The sequence below is a fragment of the Odontesthes bonariensis genome, chromosome 8 (genome assembly GCF_027942865.1).
Source record: "Odontesthes bonariensis isolate fOdoBon6 chromosome 8, fOdoBon6.hap1, whole genome shotgun sequence".
In the NCBI taxonomy this organism is placed as follows: Eukaryota; Metazoa; Chordata; class Actinopteri; order Atheriniformes; family Atherinopsidae; genus Odontesthes; species Odontesthes bonariensis.
This window is the reverse complement of record NC_134513.1, coordinates 26,614,291-26,633,237: the sequence shown is the minus strand read 5'-3', so window position 1 is coordinate 26,633,237 and position 18,947 is coordinate 26,614,291. Positions and strand designations below refer to the sequence as shown.

Sequence of the window (18,947 nt, the reverse complement as noted above, 5' to 3'; positions counted from 1 at the left end):
ACTCTTCAACCAAGGAAGCATGTTTTGCTATGACTCTTCAGTTAAAGTGATGGTCTGTTATCTCATGTGCATTCTAAGTTCCTCCTCTACAAAGCAAGTGGGGAAGATTAGATTCCACAGTGACGTACGACACAAAAAAGGGGCCTCCCTCAAACTAAATCCAAGAAGGACGGACGGATGGACGGCCAGCACCTGCCAGATCACCAAATGCTCCAAGTCCGCGGACAAAAACATTTTGTCCGACAATAGACCATGAAATTTCTCTTTTTCCGTATCATTCGTGGATGCCCATGTCATTTAATGACAAATAGCATTTGTCTTTGCTGCTCAAAATGTTATTAAGCACCGTGTTACACATCAAAGTATCAGAAAAACTTGATCATTCTTTTAGTTTTTAAAAGCCACAATGGTCCTAGAGCTGCTGGAAAGAGTTAAGCGAGCCCTTCCCTAAAGAGAAGTAGTAAATCTGCTGGCTGTAAAGTGTTATTTCAAATCAAGTGGTGCGCATAGGATGACTCCTTACAAACCAACGTCCTATTGAATTTGTGACAGGGCTAGATTAAATTGACATTCTAGTCATGTCATTGGAAAACAACAGCAGAAATGTCTTTGGTTTACGCTACTCACAGTGCCAAAACCTGGTTCCCTCATTCCCTGACCGGGAATCGAACCCGGGCCGCGGCAGTGAGAGCGCCAAATCCTAGCCACTAGACCATCAGGGACCCGCAAGCAGTGCACACGGTACAGGTTGCAAGACTGTGGTAAACTCATTCCTAACTGGCAAATTAATTGGCATAGTGCATTGTACTGAAGTTGTGAACATTTTAGCCTTAGATGAAAGCAATTGTGCGCATCTGGAGAATGAATCCAAGCAAGCACAAGTTTCACGCTTTAGACTTCTCTCTTATTTCAGGGAGAAATAGAAAGATTCCTGAGTAGGAGTGAGTGTGTCATAGCCCTGCAAGAAAAACAGTTGATAGATGACTAAATAACGGTCTGTCAGGGCATTGGTGGTATAGTGGAGAGAATAGCTGCTTGCCAAGCAGTTGACCCGGGTTAGATTCCCAGCCAATGCACTCTCTGCTCCTTGAAAAATCAGCTTTCAAATATACCTTGCTATCTCTACCTCTGTTCAGACAATGGGTGGCTTGTAGGGAAAACACAGTCTCAAACTAATGCACTCTAGCAACTCTTCAACCAAGGAAGCATGTTTTTGCTATGACTCTTCAGTTAAAGTGATGGTCTGTTATCTCATGTGCATTCTAAGTTCCTCCTCTACAAAGCAAGTGGGGAAGATTAGATTCCACAGTGTCGTACGACAAAAAAACGGGCCTCCCTCAAACTCAATCCAAGACGGATGGACGGCCAGCACCTGCCAGAACACCAAATGCTCCAAGTCCGCGGACAAAAACATTTTGTCCGACAATAGACCATGAAATTTCTCTTTTTCCGTATCATTCGTGGATGCCCATGTCATTTAATGACAAATAGCATTTGTCTTTGCTGCTCAAAATGTTATTAAGCACCGTGTTACACATCAAAGTATCAGAAAAACTTGATCATTCTTTTAGTTTTTAAAAGCCACAATGGTCCTAGAGCTGCTGGAAAGAGTTAAGCGAGCCCTTCCCTAAAGAGAAGTAGTAAATCTGCTGGCTGTAAAGTGTTATTTCAAATCAAGTGGTGCGCATAGGATGACTCCTTACAAACCAACGTCCTATTGAATTTGTGACAGGGCTAGATTAAATTGACATTCTAGTCATGTCATTGGAAAACAACAGCAGAAATGTCTTTGGTTTACGCTACTCACAGTGCCAAAACCTGGTTCCCTCATTCCCTGACCGGGAATCGAACCCCGGCCGCGGCGGTGAGAGCTCCGAATCCTAGCCACTAGACCATCAGGGACCCGAAAGCAGTGCACACGGTACAGGTTGCAAGACTGTGGTAAACTCATTCCTAACTGGCAAATTAATTGGCATAGTGCATTGTACTGAAGTTGTGAACATTTTAGCCTTAGATGAAAGCAATTGTGCGCATCTGGAGAATGAATCCAAGCAAGCACAAGTTTCACGCTTTAGACTTCTCTCTTATTTCAGGGAGAAATAGAAAGATTCCTGAGTAAGAGTGAGTGTGTCATAGCCCTGCAAAAAAAACAGTTGATAGATGACTAAATAAGGGTCTGTCAGGGCATTGGTGGTATAGTGGAGAGAATAGCTGCTTGCCAAGCAGTTGACCTGGGTTGGATTCCCGGCCAATGCGTTCTCTGCTCCTTGTACAATTAGCTTTCAAATGTACCTTGCTATCTCTACCTCTGCTCAGACAATGGATGGCTTTTAGGGAAAACAGAGTCTCAAGCTAATGCACTCTAGCAACTCTTCAACCAAGGAAGCATTTTTTGCTATGACTCTTCATTTAAAGGGATGGTCTGTTTTCTCATGTGCATTCTAAGTTCCTCCTCTACAAAGCAAGTGGGGAAGATTAGATTCCACAGTGTCGTACGACACAAAAAAACGGGCCTCCCTCAAACTCGATCCAAGACGGACGGACGGATGGACGGCCAGCACCTGCCAGATCACCAAATGGTCCAAGTCCGCGGACAAAAACATTTTGTCCGACAATAGACCATGAAATTTCTCTTTTTCCGTATCATTCGTGGATGCCTATGTCATTTAATGACAAATATCATTTGTCTTTGCTGCTCAAAATGTTATTAAGCACCATGTTACACATCAAAGTATCAGAAAAACTTGATCATTCTTTTAGTTTTTAAAAGCCACAATGGTCCTAGAGCTGCAGGAAAGAGTTAAGCGAGCCCTTCTCTAAAGAGAAGTAGTAAATCTGCTGGCTGTAAAGTGTTATTTCTAATCAAGTGGTGCGCACAGGATGACTCGTTACAAACCAACGTCCTATTGAATTTGTGACAGGGCTCGATTAAATTGACATTCTTGTCATGTCATTGGAAAACAACAGCAGAAATGTCTTTGGTTTACGCTACACACAGTGCCAAAACCTGGTTCCCTCATTCCCTGATCGGGAATCGAACCCCGGCCGCAGCGGTGAGAGCGCCGAATCCTTGTCACTAGACCATCAGGGACCTGAAAGCAGTGCACACGGTACAGGTTGCAAGACTGTGGTAAACTCTTCCTAACTGGCAAAAGCAGCAATTTAAAGAGAAAAAAAAAATAGAATAAAAATTAAAAATACAGTTAAAAGCAATCAAAGAAGAGGGGAAAAAGAAAGATATAAACTCAACCATACGCACAACGAAAGAGAAATGTTTTTAACCTGGATTTAAAAGTGCTTACAGTTGTGGCTGATTTCAGTTCTGCTGGTAGTTTGTTCCAGTTGTGTGCAGCATAACAGCTAAAAGCTGCTTCACCGTGTCTAGTTTGAACTCTGGGCTCCACTATCTGACCTGAGTCAGCAGATCTCAGAGCTCTACTGGGTTTATACTCTGCTTGCATGTCATTCATGTATTCTGGACCTAAACCATTCCGTGATTTGTAGACGAGCAGCAGAACTTTAAATTCTATTCTGTATCTGACCGGGAGCCAATGTAAAGACTTGAGAACTGGGGTGATGTGATCTGATCTCTTTGTTCTGGTTAAAACTCGGGCTGCAGCGTTCTGAATGAGCTGCAGCTGTTTGAGACTCTTTTGGGGGAGTCCAGTCAGAAGGCCGTTACAGTAGTCAAGTCTGTTGGAGATGAAAGCATGAATTAGCTTCTCCTGATCTGTTTGGGACATGAAACCCTTAATTCTGGATATGTTCTTAAGTTGATCAAAGGCTGATTTGGTGACTGATTTGATATGATTGTTGAAGGTCAGGTCTGAGTCTATCAGCACGCCGAGGTTCCGGACTTGGTCTTTAGTTTCTAGAGACAGTGACTCAAGATGTTTACTGACAGCAAACCTCTTCTCTTTGTTGCCAAACACAATGACCTCAGTTTTTTCTTGATTTAACTGAAGGAAATTTTGGTTCATCCACTTTTTGACTTGCTCCAAGCAGTCGCACAATGGCTCTATAGGACTGCAGTCATCTGGAGACAGTGCGAGATATATCTGTGTGTCATCTGCATAGCTGTGGTAGTTGACTTTAGAGTTCTTCAGAATTTGACCCAGAGGCAGCATGTATAGAGTGAACAGAAGGGGTCCAAGAACTGACCCCTGAGGAACTCCACATGTCATAGCCACTCGATCAGATTGATTACTTTCAATCGTCACAAAATAAGTCCGCTCCTCCAAGTAGGACCTGAACCATTCTAGGACTGTCCCGCTGAGTCCTGCCCAGGTTTCCAACCTGTTCAGCAGTATACTGTGATCCACAGTGTCAAATGCAGCACTGAGATCCAACAATACCAGAACTGACACCTTGCCTGAGTTAGTGTTCAATCTTATGTCATTTAACACTTTAATGAGAGCCGTTTCTGTACTGTGGTGAGGTCGGAAGCCTGACTGAAATTTGTCAAGGAGTCCACTGGAGTTCAAGAAGTTACTGAGTTGATTAAAAACCACTTTCTCAACAATCTTGGCTATAAAAGGAAGATTTGAGATGGGTCTGTAATTGGTTAAAATGGAAGCATCCAATGTTCTCTTTTTTAGGAGTGGCTTGATGGCAGCTACTTTTAAGGGTTTAGGAAACGTGCCTGATTGAAGTGAGCAGTTTATTATTTGCTGCAAATCTGTTTGGACAGAGCTTACAATAGTTTTAAAGAAGTCAGATGGCAATGTGTCAAGACAGGATGTTGATGGTTTAAGATGCTGGACTGTTTCTTCTATGGTTTTTTGGTCAACTGTATTGAATTCTGACATCATAGTTTATTGATTCCTAGGTGGTTTTAAGGATTGCGTCATTTTATTATTTTGCTCATTTATGTTGATATTTAGCCTTATAGATTTGATTTTTTCATTGAAAAAACAAGCAAATTCATTGCATTTTTCTGTGGAACAGAGTTCTGAAACTATCTGTTTTGGGGGGATTGTCAGCTTATTAACCATAGCAAACAGAGCACGAGTGTTGTTGATGTTCTTATTAATCATTTCAGATAAGTGTTGCTGTCTAGCCCAGAGTAACCCGTGGTTAAAATTACAAAGACTTTGTTTGTAGAGGTCATGGTGAATTTGATGTTTAGTTTTTCGCCATTTACGCTCTGCTTTCCTGCATTCTGTTTTCAAGGCCTTTACCATAATTGTGTTCCTCCATGGTGTTCGCCTTCTGCTCAAGATCATCTTATGTTTAACAGGTGCAACAGTATCCATGACATTTGAGAGTTTCAAGTTAAAGTTATCTAAGAGTTCATCAACTGTCTCTGCACTCGCAGTTGATGACATAGCTATAACTTCCATAAACTTAGCACTGGTATTCTCATTTATGTACCTTTTTCTAACAGACACACGGGTTAACTGAATGTTTGGAGTTAACTGTAAGTTAGAGAACACACAGAAATTATCAGAGAGCGCCAAGTCCTTGATATCAACAGAAGAAATGTCAACACCTTTAGAGATAACCAGATAGGATGAAAATGTTCCCTGTTAACATACAAATTCATGATGTGATGGAGCTTTTATAGCAATGTGTGCACAGTTGATAGCTCTGATTACAAAACCGGCTCTCGCTTCAAATTGAGCTTTAATGTTGGCCTGTTAGATATACCTGGCTGAGATGCGGATAATTGGCATGGCTCGGCTCAGGGTTGGAGCGTTGCGCTCCAACGCTCTCTGTCTCTGAACACATGCTCTATTCGAATTGCACCATTTGCAAAGTCTGCTAATACCACTAAAGCAGCCATTGTTTTTAATTGAATGTATTGCGCATGGTTCTCTATCCACTCGTGTTATTGCAGACACATGGGTGTGTTAATTGTTTATCAGTATTAATTGTTCATGTGTCTCAAATGTGCACATCACTGTCTGAGGACTAATTGTTTTCACATTGATTTATTATAACAGTTTCCCAACATCCCCTCTAAGTGTTGCCAAAGAATCAACAGCTGTAGAAAAGTGTGTACGCCAGCCCTGAAGTTAGCATGAGGCCCCGCACATTTCCACGATCATGTCGCTCTTGATACATCTGATCGTTGACGTGAAAAAGTGCGCACACACCCTTGTACATGAGGCCCCAGGTGACCAGGCGGTCAGCAGTCACCACAGCCGGCTCGCGTCCTCCAAATAGACAGTGCAACTCTGCACATCCTTAAATTGTAAGTGTTTTTTTAATTGAAACAGTGCTTTGGCTACAATTAAAGCTATATCATAAAAAAACAAGAATTATTCATTATATTAGTATTCAGAAAAGAAAGCTTACGGAGAGACCCCACAGTTGAACACAAGTAGGATGACAAGGTGAACTCCTGTGTGTGACACGGTTTGATTTTGATTTTAATACTAATGGTAAGGATGTTGAACTCTTAATGCAGTCATTCAATGACTGCTGTTCTGTTGTGCTTGATGAAGTGGCTCCCTTAAAGATAAGATCTAAGGCAATCTGTGGCTCTTCTCCTTGGATGACGAACACTGTTCGTAGTCTAAGAAGGCAGTGCCGCAAGACTGAACGCCTGGCGAAATCCACTGGGCTTGAAATACACCGCCTGTTTCTTAAGGAACTCATGCATGATTTTAATAACCTAGTCAAGGAAACCAGAACTGCTTACTTTGCTAACTTAATCTCTTCCTCAAAGAGAAACCCTAAGGTGAGATGAAGATGCTCATCCATGCCTTCATCTCTTCTCGTATTGACTACTGTAATGCACTTTTCTCTTCACTCAACAAAACTGTCCTCCACCGCCTACAGTCCATTCAAAATGCTGCTGCTAGGTTACTTACAAGATCGAACAAATACTCCCATGTAACCCCACTTCTCTGCTCCCTTCACTGGTTACAGGTAACCTACAGGATTCAATTCAAAATACTCATGTTGACATATAGGGCACTACATGGTCAGGCCCCTGCTTATCTTTCTGATTAAATTCAGCCCAACAACCCTGCACGCTCCCTTAGGTCCCATAATCAAAACCTACTGTGTGTCCCCTGCACCTGCCTGAAGACCTGCAGGGGACAGAGCTTTCACAGCTGTTGCCAACAAACTGTGGAATGCTATTCCTATCCTGATTAGGTCTGCTTATACTGTAGAAGGCTTGAACCCTCATACCTGATTTAAAAAGCAACTTAATTTCTGAAAAGGATGAAATAAATAAAGGAGGAGCAAATAATGTTTCTGCCCAGTTTCAAACTGAGGACCCTTTTGCATGTGAGGCAAACATGATAACCACTACGCTACGGAAACTGACACCATGCCTACTAACTATCGTTCTGGAAACCAAACAATGAGGTAAGTTTTCCCAAATTTTGTTACTAGCGGAAAGAGATTATGGAGTCGCTACGAATTGAGTCAGAAGTGGGATTGTAACACACTCCTCTGGGAGGGCATGGAAAAATAGAAGCATCGCAAATGAATATGCAAGAAGAATCCAAAAAAGATTCAACTAGCAACACAGAGGTGAGACGTCACATACCACAGAGCCTCTCAGCTGGAATTGATAAATAAGTAAGACAGGAAAATGTGTTGGGAGATACATTTGAGGATTTAAAGCACCTCGGAAAGAGCGCTGTGCAACTCAGCTTCCATGTGTCTTGGTTAAGGTTTTGGAAATCTAGGAACCTCCAAGTTACCATCACAACATTAGCAGTCACCGCAGTACTTTCAATGGCGTCTTCAGAGGATGAAAGTGGAAGTGGACTTTACATATAGGTTACCTCCCCAAAGGACCAGCAGATGTGTATGATTTCCTGTGAGTTCCATCTTCTTCATGGCACTGACTAAACTGATTTGTACTTTTGATCGTGAAACTGCCACCAAGAAAGGAGCCACATTGGCAGTGGTGGGATTTGAACCCACGCCTCCACAGAGACTGGAGCCTAAATCCAGCGCCTTAGACCACTCAGCCACACTACCAAAGATACCTTTGAGCCAACTACAAGGGAGCGTCATCTTTAAAAGACGGACTGAACTGAAGGATTGTAATCAACAGTTGTCAGTAGACCCTGTAAGATGAATTTCGGGGACTGTAGTGCTCTTGTATTCTCCGCATATGTTCTTCAGCGGCATCCAACGTTGTAACCATCCACACCCCGTAACACAACATCTCCATGAACTGCATATACAATTGCAAAAACGAGTCCTCAAGGTGTATTTAACCCTACCTCCGACGTATGGCTTGTGCCTACGTCATTGTACACGCCCAGCATTTTATGTGTTTCGTGTGACGCTCTGCCACTAGGCAACGCCCCCTGAACTCGGCTTCAGGCGACATGGGTCACCAACACGTCAAGCGTTCACATTGCTCAACGTGGGTCGAAGGTGCATTTTTTTGCATGTGCTGTTTCACTGTTTATTCTGTGACCCTGAAGGGACTCTTTAGTTGTGTGTGACATTAATGTATAAGCTTTATTAAGGACTCTCTGTTGTTCCACATATAAAAATGATTTCTGACCAAGGTCCCCTTTAACTCTGGCAGTAGAAGAAACTGAAGTTCTTCAAAATGTCAGTAACAAGTTAGACTGGGTAAAATGAGCTTTCTTTCTGTTGTCACACATTAAGACTGAAAGTGGCACCTAAATAGATTTGGGATTCATGTTTGAACCTTATCAGAGGATGAAAGTGGAAGTGGACTTGACATATGGGTTACCTCTCCAAAGGACCAGCAGATGTGTGTGATTTTCTGTGAGTTCCATCTTCTTCATGGCAATGTTTTTTTAAAACTGATTTGTACTTTTGATTGTGAAACTGCCACCATGAAAGCAGCCTCATTGGCAGTGGTGGGATTTGAACCCACATCTCCACAGAGACTGGAGCCTAAATCCAGCGCCTTAGACCACTCGGTCACACTACCAAAGATACCTTTGAGCCAACTACAAGGGACCCTCACACGGGGCAGTTGTTTTGATGTGATTTTTATAGCACTTCACCTCAGTTACAGTTGGAAACTTGCTGGGCACAGGTGGCTCCGATTGCTCTCTGTTGGAGCTGCAGAAAGCCCACTCGGAAGCTCAGTCACTCCAAACTGTGGAAGGTGTCATACACAAGTTATGGGTCTTCGAACCATCTCTCTTTTTGAAAAGCATTGCAATCAGATCTTTGTCGCCTTGTGTCAAACCCAAGTTATGGGGATTCGAACCATCGCTCTTTTAGAGATGCCTTGCAATCAGATCTTTGTCGCCTTTCAGTTTCTGCTTCCTTTATTATCTACTTAAACTTGTCAAGTCAGACACATTTTTCTTCGGTTTTTCCGTTCTCGCCCCCCATAGGTGTCACAGGGGGCTACAGATTAGAAGATCTTATTTCCTACCATCCACTTATTTGATTGCCATGCAATCCATGTGAGCTGGGCAAGTGGGCATCACATACCTTTAGCAAAGTCTGCAGGACCAATGAATGGGTGTGTGAAAGTGAGCCTAGGCTGACAATACATGCATGTTTATGATTTATAGGCCTCGTTGGCGCTACCTCGCTCACGTTAGTCTGCATCTCCCCTCCAATAGGCTTCACCCTTCTCCATTCTCACATTGAACGGTTTAGCCAATGTCGCAACGACTCACAATGAACCGAGCCTAGCAACGCCCGAGCTGACAACGGAAATTGGCCAATAAAGGTGAAGCCCTGACTCTGAATTAACCTCCCCTCCCCTCCCGCTCCCCCTCCTCCAACAAAGCCAACAAAAAAACAAATTAATGATTTTGTTTTCGTTAGGTTAGAGGATTATAAAAGTTAGCCGTTACAGAAGAGGGATTTTTCATCGAGCCGTTGTCTCTGCCGACTTAAAAAAACAGTCTTACAGTAAGTATCAAGTTATATTGTTTCTTATATATCCTTCCATTAGAACAAACATCGTATTAATATAGCTAAACAGCTAAAAATAATATACCATAGATTAAATAAAATAGTGTTATTATGATGTCACGTTCTGTGACCAAACTATAATTTAACTTTACAGTATAGTAGTAAGCTTTTAATTTAAAAATTCAATAGACAGATAGATAGATAGATAGATCGATCGATCGATCGATCAATCGTATAGTAGTTAGTACTCTGCGTTGTAGTCGCAGCAACCCAGGTTAGAATCCGGCTCACGGCAACGCCCCGACCTACTTTGTTTGCACCGCTGAAAAAAGATCCCACCTTCAACTTAAACTTTTTTTAAAAATTTTTTGTCTACAGGCCTCTGTCCCGTATCAAAGGTCTGAAAGAATCAAACAGCACAAATGCAGAAGGTCTGCCCACAGAAAGAGCATAAAAGGGGTCAAAGTATGAAACGGGCCCCAATGAGAAATAGTGCCTTTTTAATGAGCCGCATATGTTCTGTGTTTTTAGCTCTTCTAAATGGAGGGTTTTCGCACACCGCCACACCCAAGGTATAAACATCCTAACAACAGAAGATGAAAATCGTGTGCCAAATGAATGGGTGGATAGACCTGACAAAAAAAGAACCAAAACACAAAGGCTGGACTTTTGCGCTGGACAATGTGAGGGTATATTGAGGATCAACATCTGTGTTGGACAATGTGGAGACTTTCCCAGATAGATGCCAGATATGTTTCTGTAACGACTAAATGCATGACAGAAACTGAGGCTGATTTGATCTGAAACGCATCTGAAACTGATGGTTTGTCATCACTTTTTGTGTTTATTTAACTGATAAACAGGCCAAAGCCCCTGGCTCCCTTCCATAACTCATTTGGTACAGCAGAGAACTGCAGGTGTCCCATGATACGCATCTTAAGCCTGGTTACATGCATTCATACAGGATTCATGAATTGCTCATGATTGGTTTTGCTCCCTTCGATATCTCAGTTGGTAGAGCGGACGACTGTAGGTGCCCAACAACAGTTATCATTAGGGTGCTGGTTCAATTCCGGCTCGAAGGATGTGCCAAGCTTTTGTGCACAGAGCAGTGTTAATTTCGTCAGCTTTTTTTAATTTAGTCTTAGTCTTACTCACATTGTCAAAAATCAATTTTAGTCTTAGTCATATTTAGTCATTGCCTTCCCAATTTAGTCTTAGTTTTAGTCACAATGTCGAAAATCAATTTTAGTCTTAGTCAAATTTTAGTCATTTTAGTCAACACTGTACATAATAGAACTTCTCCACGCATGATCAATCACTATCATGCAGGTTGTTTTGTTGTCCTACGCGTTGTAAACGAAATGGCTCCATACATCCAGACGTTGTTTTCGCCCAGCTCCAACAAACCGTATACCCTATCCGAGCCCGACACCATGACTGGACTGCAAAGATGAACTAGCTACGGTTAAGTTATAGATAGCTACCGGCTACGTTACTTGACATGGGAAGGACCTAAACTCAACCGAACTCGACTCACTGAACTACTAATGATTGAGCCGCGCGAGGCACTGTGAGACAGGCGCCGTGCAGGGACAAACAGGGCAACAGCGCATAATTTTCTATGAAGTTCAAGTGTAGTGAAGACACTGGGCTAAATTATATCAGGCGTTAGTTCACGGGTTAACACAAAGTTCACACTGGGGTGCCGCCAGAACACCAACTTAAGGCCAATCAGACTTCCAGAGGGTCCAAAGGAAGAGGCAGGTTAATGATGGTTCAGGTGATTTATTTCCCTTTTGTTGCAGGCAATAAGGTCATGTGTGTGGTTTCCTATCAAAAGAACAATAACCCAAATGAATAATGAATAAGCTCTTTCTCTCTAATAAAGGAGTACTGAAATTACTACATCTCCATTTGCCTCTAATTCCAACTTACAAAGTCCTAAACACACTTCACCTGACTTATTATTATTAAACACATAAACAACATCACATAGTAACATGGTAACATTAAAGACCTCATGACAGCTGGAGACGACTTTTTTTTGTTTAGTCTGAAATAACTATTATTTTCGAGTTGAAATACATTTGTGTGATAAATATGCCCGGTTCTCTGTTATTTTCTAAATTTGAGCACACGCCACTGAAATCCACAGGCCAGTGTCCCTGGAGCATACGTCATAAAAATGACGTATGCTCCGGAACGTCTGCTCCCTCCTCCTCTCTCCTCTCGCACACTTTAGACCAGGGGTTGCCAACCAGTCAGAGACTAAGAACCGCATTTTTTACTGTGTTACCACAAATAGCCACATTATTTTGAAAAATGACCGAATTCTCTCCGTTTCATCCGTCTGTTCTTGACTCTCTCTAGTCTCGGTCACGTGATGCATCAACACCGATATTAAACCCATGAACCAAGCAAAATGAGTCAAAAACAGATGTGTTTGAAAAAGAAAGATGCATTTTGAAGGCATGTTTAAGCGTTACCATAGCGACCAGAGAGCGTTAAGGCTCAAGCATGGATGTTGCGTCTGCTCGCGCGAGCGGTGTTGACGACGTCACGAGTTCGTGCCCGCCATATATAGTGGCGCAAGTCGTTGCGCCCGTCCTTGCAATTTTCTCCGTCACAGAGGTGGCGCTGCTACGTGAAGGTTACCGCTACTCTACAACCACGAAAGTGGAGAAGAAAACAATGAAGAGCAGGAATACTGTCATTAATGATGCTGCTGCAGTATTCGGATAATTTTCATTTTTTAATTCAGTTAAAAGAGGTGATGGTCTGAAGCCCCCGGCATCACCACTTTTTGAGTCTCTGTCATCTTCTTTGCCTTCACGTATCTGTCCTGTAGCTTCCTCCACACATTCTTACAGAACTCTCCCTCTTTCCCCAAAGTTCTGCCCATCTCTGTGCACCAGTTTTGGGAGTTTACGTGCTCCCTGTGCTGTTTCACTGCAGTTTCGTACAGCTGCCTGTACAAACGCACCTCCTGACTGAGCCTGGTCTCACATCGGTCCATCCGGTTCGTTGTGCTCGGCTCCGCCAAGTTACAAAAATCAACTGGTGCACGACAACGCGCTGCGCCGTCTTTTCAAGGGAAGCGCCAGGCCTGATACGTCATTTTGACGTCACGGTCCGCCACCGCTGTGACAGACCAAACCATGCTAGCGCCTTTAGGAGTCAGAAAAGAAGTTATGTCAGGAGGACGCTGCTAATATAGTTACATACAAGTACACAGTGGATTCAAGTTTATTATTATATTTATTAAATACCACAGTATCCGTGTTGGTCGTATCATTTTATTTTGTAGTATTTATCTGCCACACCTGAAAGGCCGGTCCGTGAAAATATTGTCTGGAGCAAAAAAGGTTGGAGACCGCTGCCGTATTGAACTCAAACGAAGCGAATTCTCTCCGTTCCATCCGTCTGTTCTTGATTCTCGTCTCGGTCACATCAGCGCTGATATTAAACCCACGAATCGAGCAAAATGAGTAAAAAACAGACGTGTTTGGAAAGCTTCTTCCCAGTGAGGAGACAGAAGAAGAGGCCAAAGAAAGAAAGCTGCATTTTGAAGACATGTTTCAGCGTTACCATAGCGACCAGAGAGCGTTAGGAGGCAGAGTCGTTATATCAGGAGGACGCTGCTAATAAAGTTACATACAAGTACACAGTGGATTCAAGTTTATTATTGTATTTACTAAATACCACAGAGTCTGTGTTAGTCGTATCATTTTATTTTGTAGTATTTATCCGCCACACCTGAAAGGCTGGTCCGTGAAAATATTGTCTGACATTAAACCGATCGATGGAGCAAAAAAGGTTGGAGACCGCTTCCGTATTGAACTCAAACGAAGCGAACACGCACATAAAAAAAAACAACACAAACACAAATTTTGATATGAACATAAGAGCCGCGGGTTGGCCACCCCTGACCTAAAATATAACAGATAAAGGCAAGGGGCTTGAAATAATCTTACAATTGTCACAGAACTTGTCCACTGGTCAGGCTATAACAAATGTCATTTCTATCCGGGCCCTTGTTCTGGCATGGGCATGGTTGTGTGCCAGTTTTACCTCCAGAGGGTCTGCAAATGGAGTGAGCAGAAAAGGCTGGCAGGCATACCCTCTGTCACCCAGCAATACACCCAGGATTTCACCTGTGAATACAAAATGTTACCATCACAACCTCATAAGTAGTGACATTCTTAACACAGCCATGATGTTAAAAGTGGTTATCAATAGAGGTTCTGTGGCTCACCTTGTGATAGGCGCCAATAGAGTTCCGAAACACTCGGGAGTCGTGGACCGAGCCGGGCCACTTTGCCACAACATTACTGATCAAATAGTCAGCATTGCAGACCATCTAAAATGATAAGATGTTAAACCAATTAATGCACAGTACAGGCAATGTGACGGCAGGCACATTCTTAATAAAAAGTACACTTGTTAAGTATTTGTCAGGGGACTTACCATTCTGCAGGATGTTTTTATATTTCACTTTGACTTGCTGCCATGTTTTCCGTTTTGGCCCAGTCATGTTAAATCTACACAAACAAAAACACACACACACACACACACACACAATGAAACAGTGGAGGAGCATGGAGTTACATTTAGATAGTTTCACTCACATGCAGTCAATTTCAACTTATTCATAATCAAAGTAGGTTACAAATATGTTTTCAAATATCGCCACTTTCCTAAAATAATCGCATTAGTCATTTTTTCAGGTTTTTCAGGAAACACAAAAAACTCCCCCCAAAAGTTAAATTATAGCATAAAATACTAATTTCAGTCAGTAAGTATGTATCAAAGGATGCTTGACATAAGAACACTTGTTTTTCATAAAAACTAAGATTAAATAAATGACTTAGGCATTTTTTGGACCACACAGTTGATGCCAAAAAATGACTTGGGCGATTATTTTAGGGTGACGATATGTTAATTAACATTTATTTGGATTGTAGCCTAATTGTGATAGTTTCAGTGGAGTGGTGAGTGTGTATTTGTGCACTACTTACTCATTCAGGCGGTCAGCAATGGTTTGCCACGCTTGCTCCCTTTGTTTTTTGACTGTGGCAGTATTTCCTTTTTGTTTTATTTTCTCCTTCACCTCTTCATATGCTTCCATTAATAGTTCTTGCTCTGCTGGGGAGAAATATGCCGCCCTTGTTGCCATGGTGAATCAGTGAATCTATGATCGATCGTGGGGTCTATTTAAGCAAGCCGTGTGCAGCACTTATCCAGGATCGGTTTCACCTGGCTTAATGAATCCGTGTCTGCTCATCCTGGATTGGCCTTTGTGCAACCAACTAAGCCTGGGCGCCCATGTTTTGGATTCCTTGAACCTGGCTAAGTAATTCATCCTGGATGAATTGGACTACTGTAATTCTTTATTATTGGGCTGTCCCACATATTCTCTGAAAAGCCTTCAGCTGATCCAAAATGCTGCAGCCAGAGTTCTGATGAGAACTAACAGGAGAGATCATATTTCTCCAGTTTTAGCTTCTCTTCATTGGCTCCCTGTTAAATTCAGAATAGAATTTAAGATTCTTCTCCTTACATATAAAGCTCTTAATGACCGAGCTCCATCATATCTTAAAGATCTCATTGTAAGATATTTTCCTAACAGAGCACTTCGTTCCCAAACTGCAGGTTTACTTGAGGTTCCCAGAGTTTCTAAAAGTAGAATGGGAGGCAGAGCCTTCAGTTATCAGGCCCCTCTATAAAGCATATAGTTAGGGATGGCTCAGGTGATCCTGAAACATCCCATAGTTAAAGCGGCAGTTGGCAACTATTTTTTAGTCATATTAGCTTGAACTGTCATGGGATTCTGGAAGTAGAATATTAAATAGGCTGTTTAGGAAAAATAACGAAATCTGTAGCTCCCTCTGAAGCCTGTAATCATGCTTGCAAAAACCGAGCGCTCCCGGCTGTTTTTAACCAATCAAGTTAGGGTGGAGGAATCCTACCTGTCAATCACAGCTTGTGCACACGCTGCTGAGTGTGCGCTCACACTGGTGTGAACTCACGTGCACAACCTCGTCCACAGAGGGGGAGGGGTTTGGAGGGCGATTCGGAGCTTGTTAGAGGTTGGGGGAGGGACCTGAAAGTTGTATCAGTTCGAATGTTCCGACTTTAGACTCTCAATTTTGAAAACTTGCCGACAGCAGCTTTAAGCTGCTATAGGCCTAGACTGCTGGGGGGCCTCATCTGTCACACCTTTCCTCACTTTACTCTCGTTTAATTTCTCAAATGATATTATGTACATGTGACATTATTGTGGTCATTAACTCGTGTTTCCCTGTTCCAACAGATATCCTTTGAATGGTGTTACAGTGCCCCCCCCCCCTTTGTGTCTTCTCAAACCCCAGCTGGTCGAGGCGGATGGCCACCCTTCCTGAGTCTGGTTCTGCCAGAGGTTTCTTCCTGTTAAAAGGGAGTCGTTTCTCTCCACAGTCGCCTCAGGCACGCTCAGGACGGGAGATTGGATCGTAAAAAAAACAAAAAACGTTTCAGTGCAATCTGCTGGTTTCCTTAGCTAGGAAATTATTTTTGAATTGGCTCTATATGAACGAATTGGATTATTTTATGAATAATTATGATTACAATTAATTGAATTCCAATTGGCTTGAATTGGACTTTATTATCTAAGTGCCTTGAGATGACATTTGTTGTATTTTTATTTTTTTTATTTAGTTTATTTAGTCAGGGAAAATTTGCAATGTACATTAATTACAAAGTAAAGAGATGACCCGCACCAGATTGTAGTTTAGCAGCTAATTTCCATCTGCAGTCCCTGGGCAGGTTAGAAACAAAAAAATATAAAATACAATAAAATCGAAGCAGTAACTCAGGCAAAGACCACATACACATAAAAATAATTTGGCGCTATATAAATAAAAATGAATTGAATTGAATTGAATTCCATTATTGTAAATGACATATTCAATAAATCTTTTGATTAGACCATTTTTTCCAATAACTCCTTATTTTCCAGAATTGTCTTTTCTCGCCCTACTACACTGATATTTTCAGAACTATGAATTCTAACAAACACTTTTCCAAACATCTCTTTCTTATCTTTATTTTTCACTGCTGTTGTTTCTCCATTATTTAATATTGGATATCCATTCACTCTTTTAATTCCTTTCATTCTTTTAATCACTTTTAACAGTTCTTCTTACCTTTGCTTGCAATTTTTTGAATTCATTCAAATTCTGAGGGCTATGATATCTTTTTAATACTTTAAAGGCTTTATTTTGTTTCTTCAATAGCTGCAGTACATTCTATTGTCCACCATGGTACCAACTTCCTTTCCTTTTTCCCACCTTTTATCCTTATAGTTTGACTAGCCACTTCTACAATAGCATTACATATATAAAGATTAAAATCCTCAATACTACTATTTAAATCCACTTTTGGTATTTTTAATTCACTATTATCTGATTGAGCCCTGAATCTTCTAAATCTAATTATACCTGATGAGCAACAGCTGTGTCACCTCCCAGAGGAGCTGATTTAAACCTCACAGGTGGGTTGGGATGTTGTTTGCTGACTGGAACAATGGGAGCTGTTGGAGTCCTGCTGATTTCTGTGCTGACGGCTTGGCTGGCCAAAGGTTTTGCATTTTGTCTGCTCTTTTTGGTGTTAAGTCCTAAAACTGGATTGTGTCTGTTGTTCTGTAATGATGGCAAAACGAGGCTTCAGGAACCAATGAGGCTTTCCAGCCCAAAGGTTCGCCAAAAGGTTTATTACCCGAAGACTCATTGAAACGGTCTCTCTAGTGACACCTGCTGTGCAAAAGGAATATATGACAGACTAAATTAACCCTGAGTTAGAGCATTCTGCAATATAAAATAAACAATTGTTGTCACTGTGTCTCAATGAAAATAAATGTGTGAAAACTGCATATATGGAAGTAGTATTGAGTGCTATGGTGTTGATCACTCAAATGAAATATATCAATGATGTACACTGACTACAGTGCTTATGGAACTGGGAGTATGAAAGTGCTTATGGGACCGGGAGTCAGGAATAAACTGCAACCGAGCAGTATGGGCAACAAGACAAATATAAGTTATTGGTTTTTATTTAAAAAAAATGTGTGTCAATAACGTTGCGGTTTAATATGCCCAGAAGAAAAAAGAGCGACAACAACTATGTTCTTCTCTCGAAAAAACACACCTGCACCGTGGGCTTTAGAAGAAAAAAAACGCTACAGAGCGGAGTCAGAAGAGCAGTGAAATACACGTGAGTCACTATTTGTCCCACTGTAATTTGTATTTTTTTTCATAATCATTTTTTGTTTTCTCCCGTTCTAATCCAATGACTCGGGTCGCGGTGGGGCGGTGCTGATCTCCGCAATTTGAAGCATTCAGTTCGTAGTGATGATTAAAATTATTATTTTACAGTACAGTAGTTATTTGTAAAAAAATAAAGGTTACTACTTCACGGATTTGGCCTATCATGGGTTCTTTTTGGAACGTAACCCCCACGAAAAACGAGGGTTCACTGTATATCCTATATAACTGTTCTAACACTATTCTAACCTAATTGCGATATATTCTAATGCAGTATAATAATAATAATAGATGATATGACTGATATAATAACTGAACTTAACCACTAACTCTGATACAACCAACGCACACTCTACATCTCGGCCATCCTAAGGAAGGGAACCAGGGAGAAACATCCTGTGATGTTTGGAAATGGATTTAAGTTGGAGGGAACTATTTGGAGCTGCATATTCTTATAGATGCAGCTACTCAAAATGATGGCTCTCTACAGCCAGTTGCCAGCAGGGTCCTATCCAGTTTTCAGCCAAGTAACACCACCCCCAGCCATAACAACAAAGTAGTAATGTCCTTAATCAAGGAAGTGAGCTGCAATGCCTTTTCTCCACATGGGGAGGAGCAGTGACTGTTGAAGCTAAAACTGTGTACAGCTGTCTCTGTATTTTTAGTTCGTCTCGTGGAGTCATCTGAAAGTAAAATATTTTTCCAGAACTCCTTTTTAAATGGTGACAAAGATGTAGGCGCCTGCAATGGTTTTCACTTCCTGCTTCTGAAGAGTGCAGACGTCTCTGCTTCCTCCTGCTGCTTACAGCTTTA

The 18,947-nt window shown here is 41.7% G+C and overlaps 1 protein-coding gene and 3 non-coding genes across 6 annotated transcripts in view; all 4 read right to left on the bottom strand.

Annotated features, from left to right (window-relative positions):
* The window catches only part of LOC142385517 (NLR family CARD domain-containing protein 3-like), a 369,716-nt gene that overhangs the window by 108,739 nt on the left and 242,030 nt on the right, over window positions 1–18,947 (bottom strand). The window lies entirely within an intron of this gene.
* Window positions 651–722, bottom strand: trnae-cuc (transfer RNA glutamic acid (anticodon CUC)). The gene has a single exon. It is a non-coding gene; the product is annotated as a tRNA-Glu (tRNA).
* On the bottom strand, window positions 7,866–7,947 carry trnal-uag (transfer RNA leucine (anticodon UAG)). The gene has a single exon. It is a non-coding gene; the product is annotated as a tRNA-Leu (tRNA).
* trnal-uag (transfer RNA leucine (anticodon UAG)) lies at window positions 8,803–8,884 on the bottom strand. The gene has a single exon. It is a non-coding gene; the product is annotated as a tRNA-Leu (tRNA).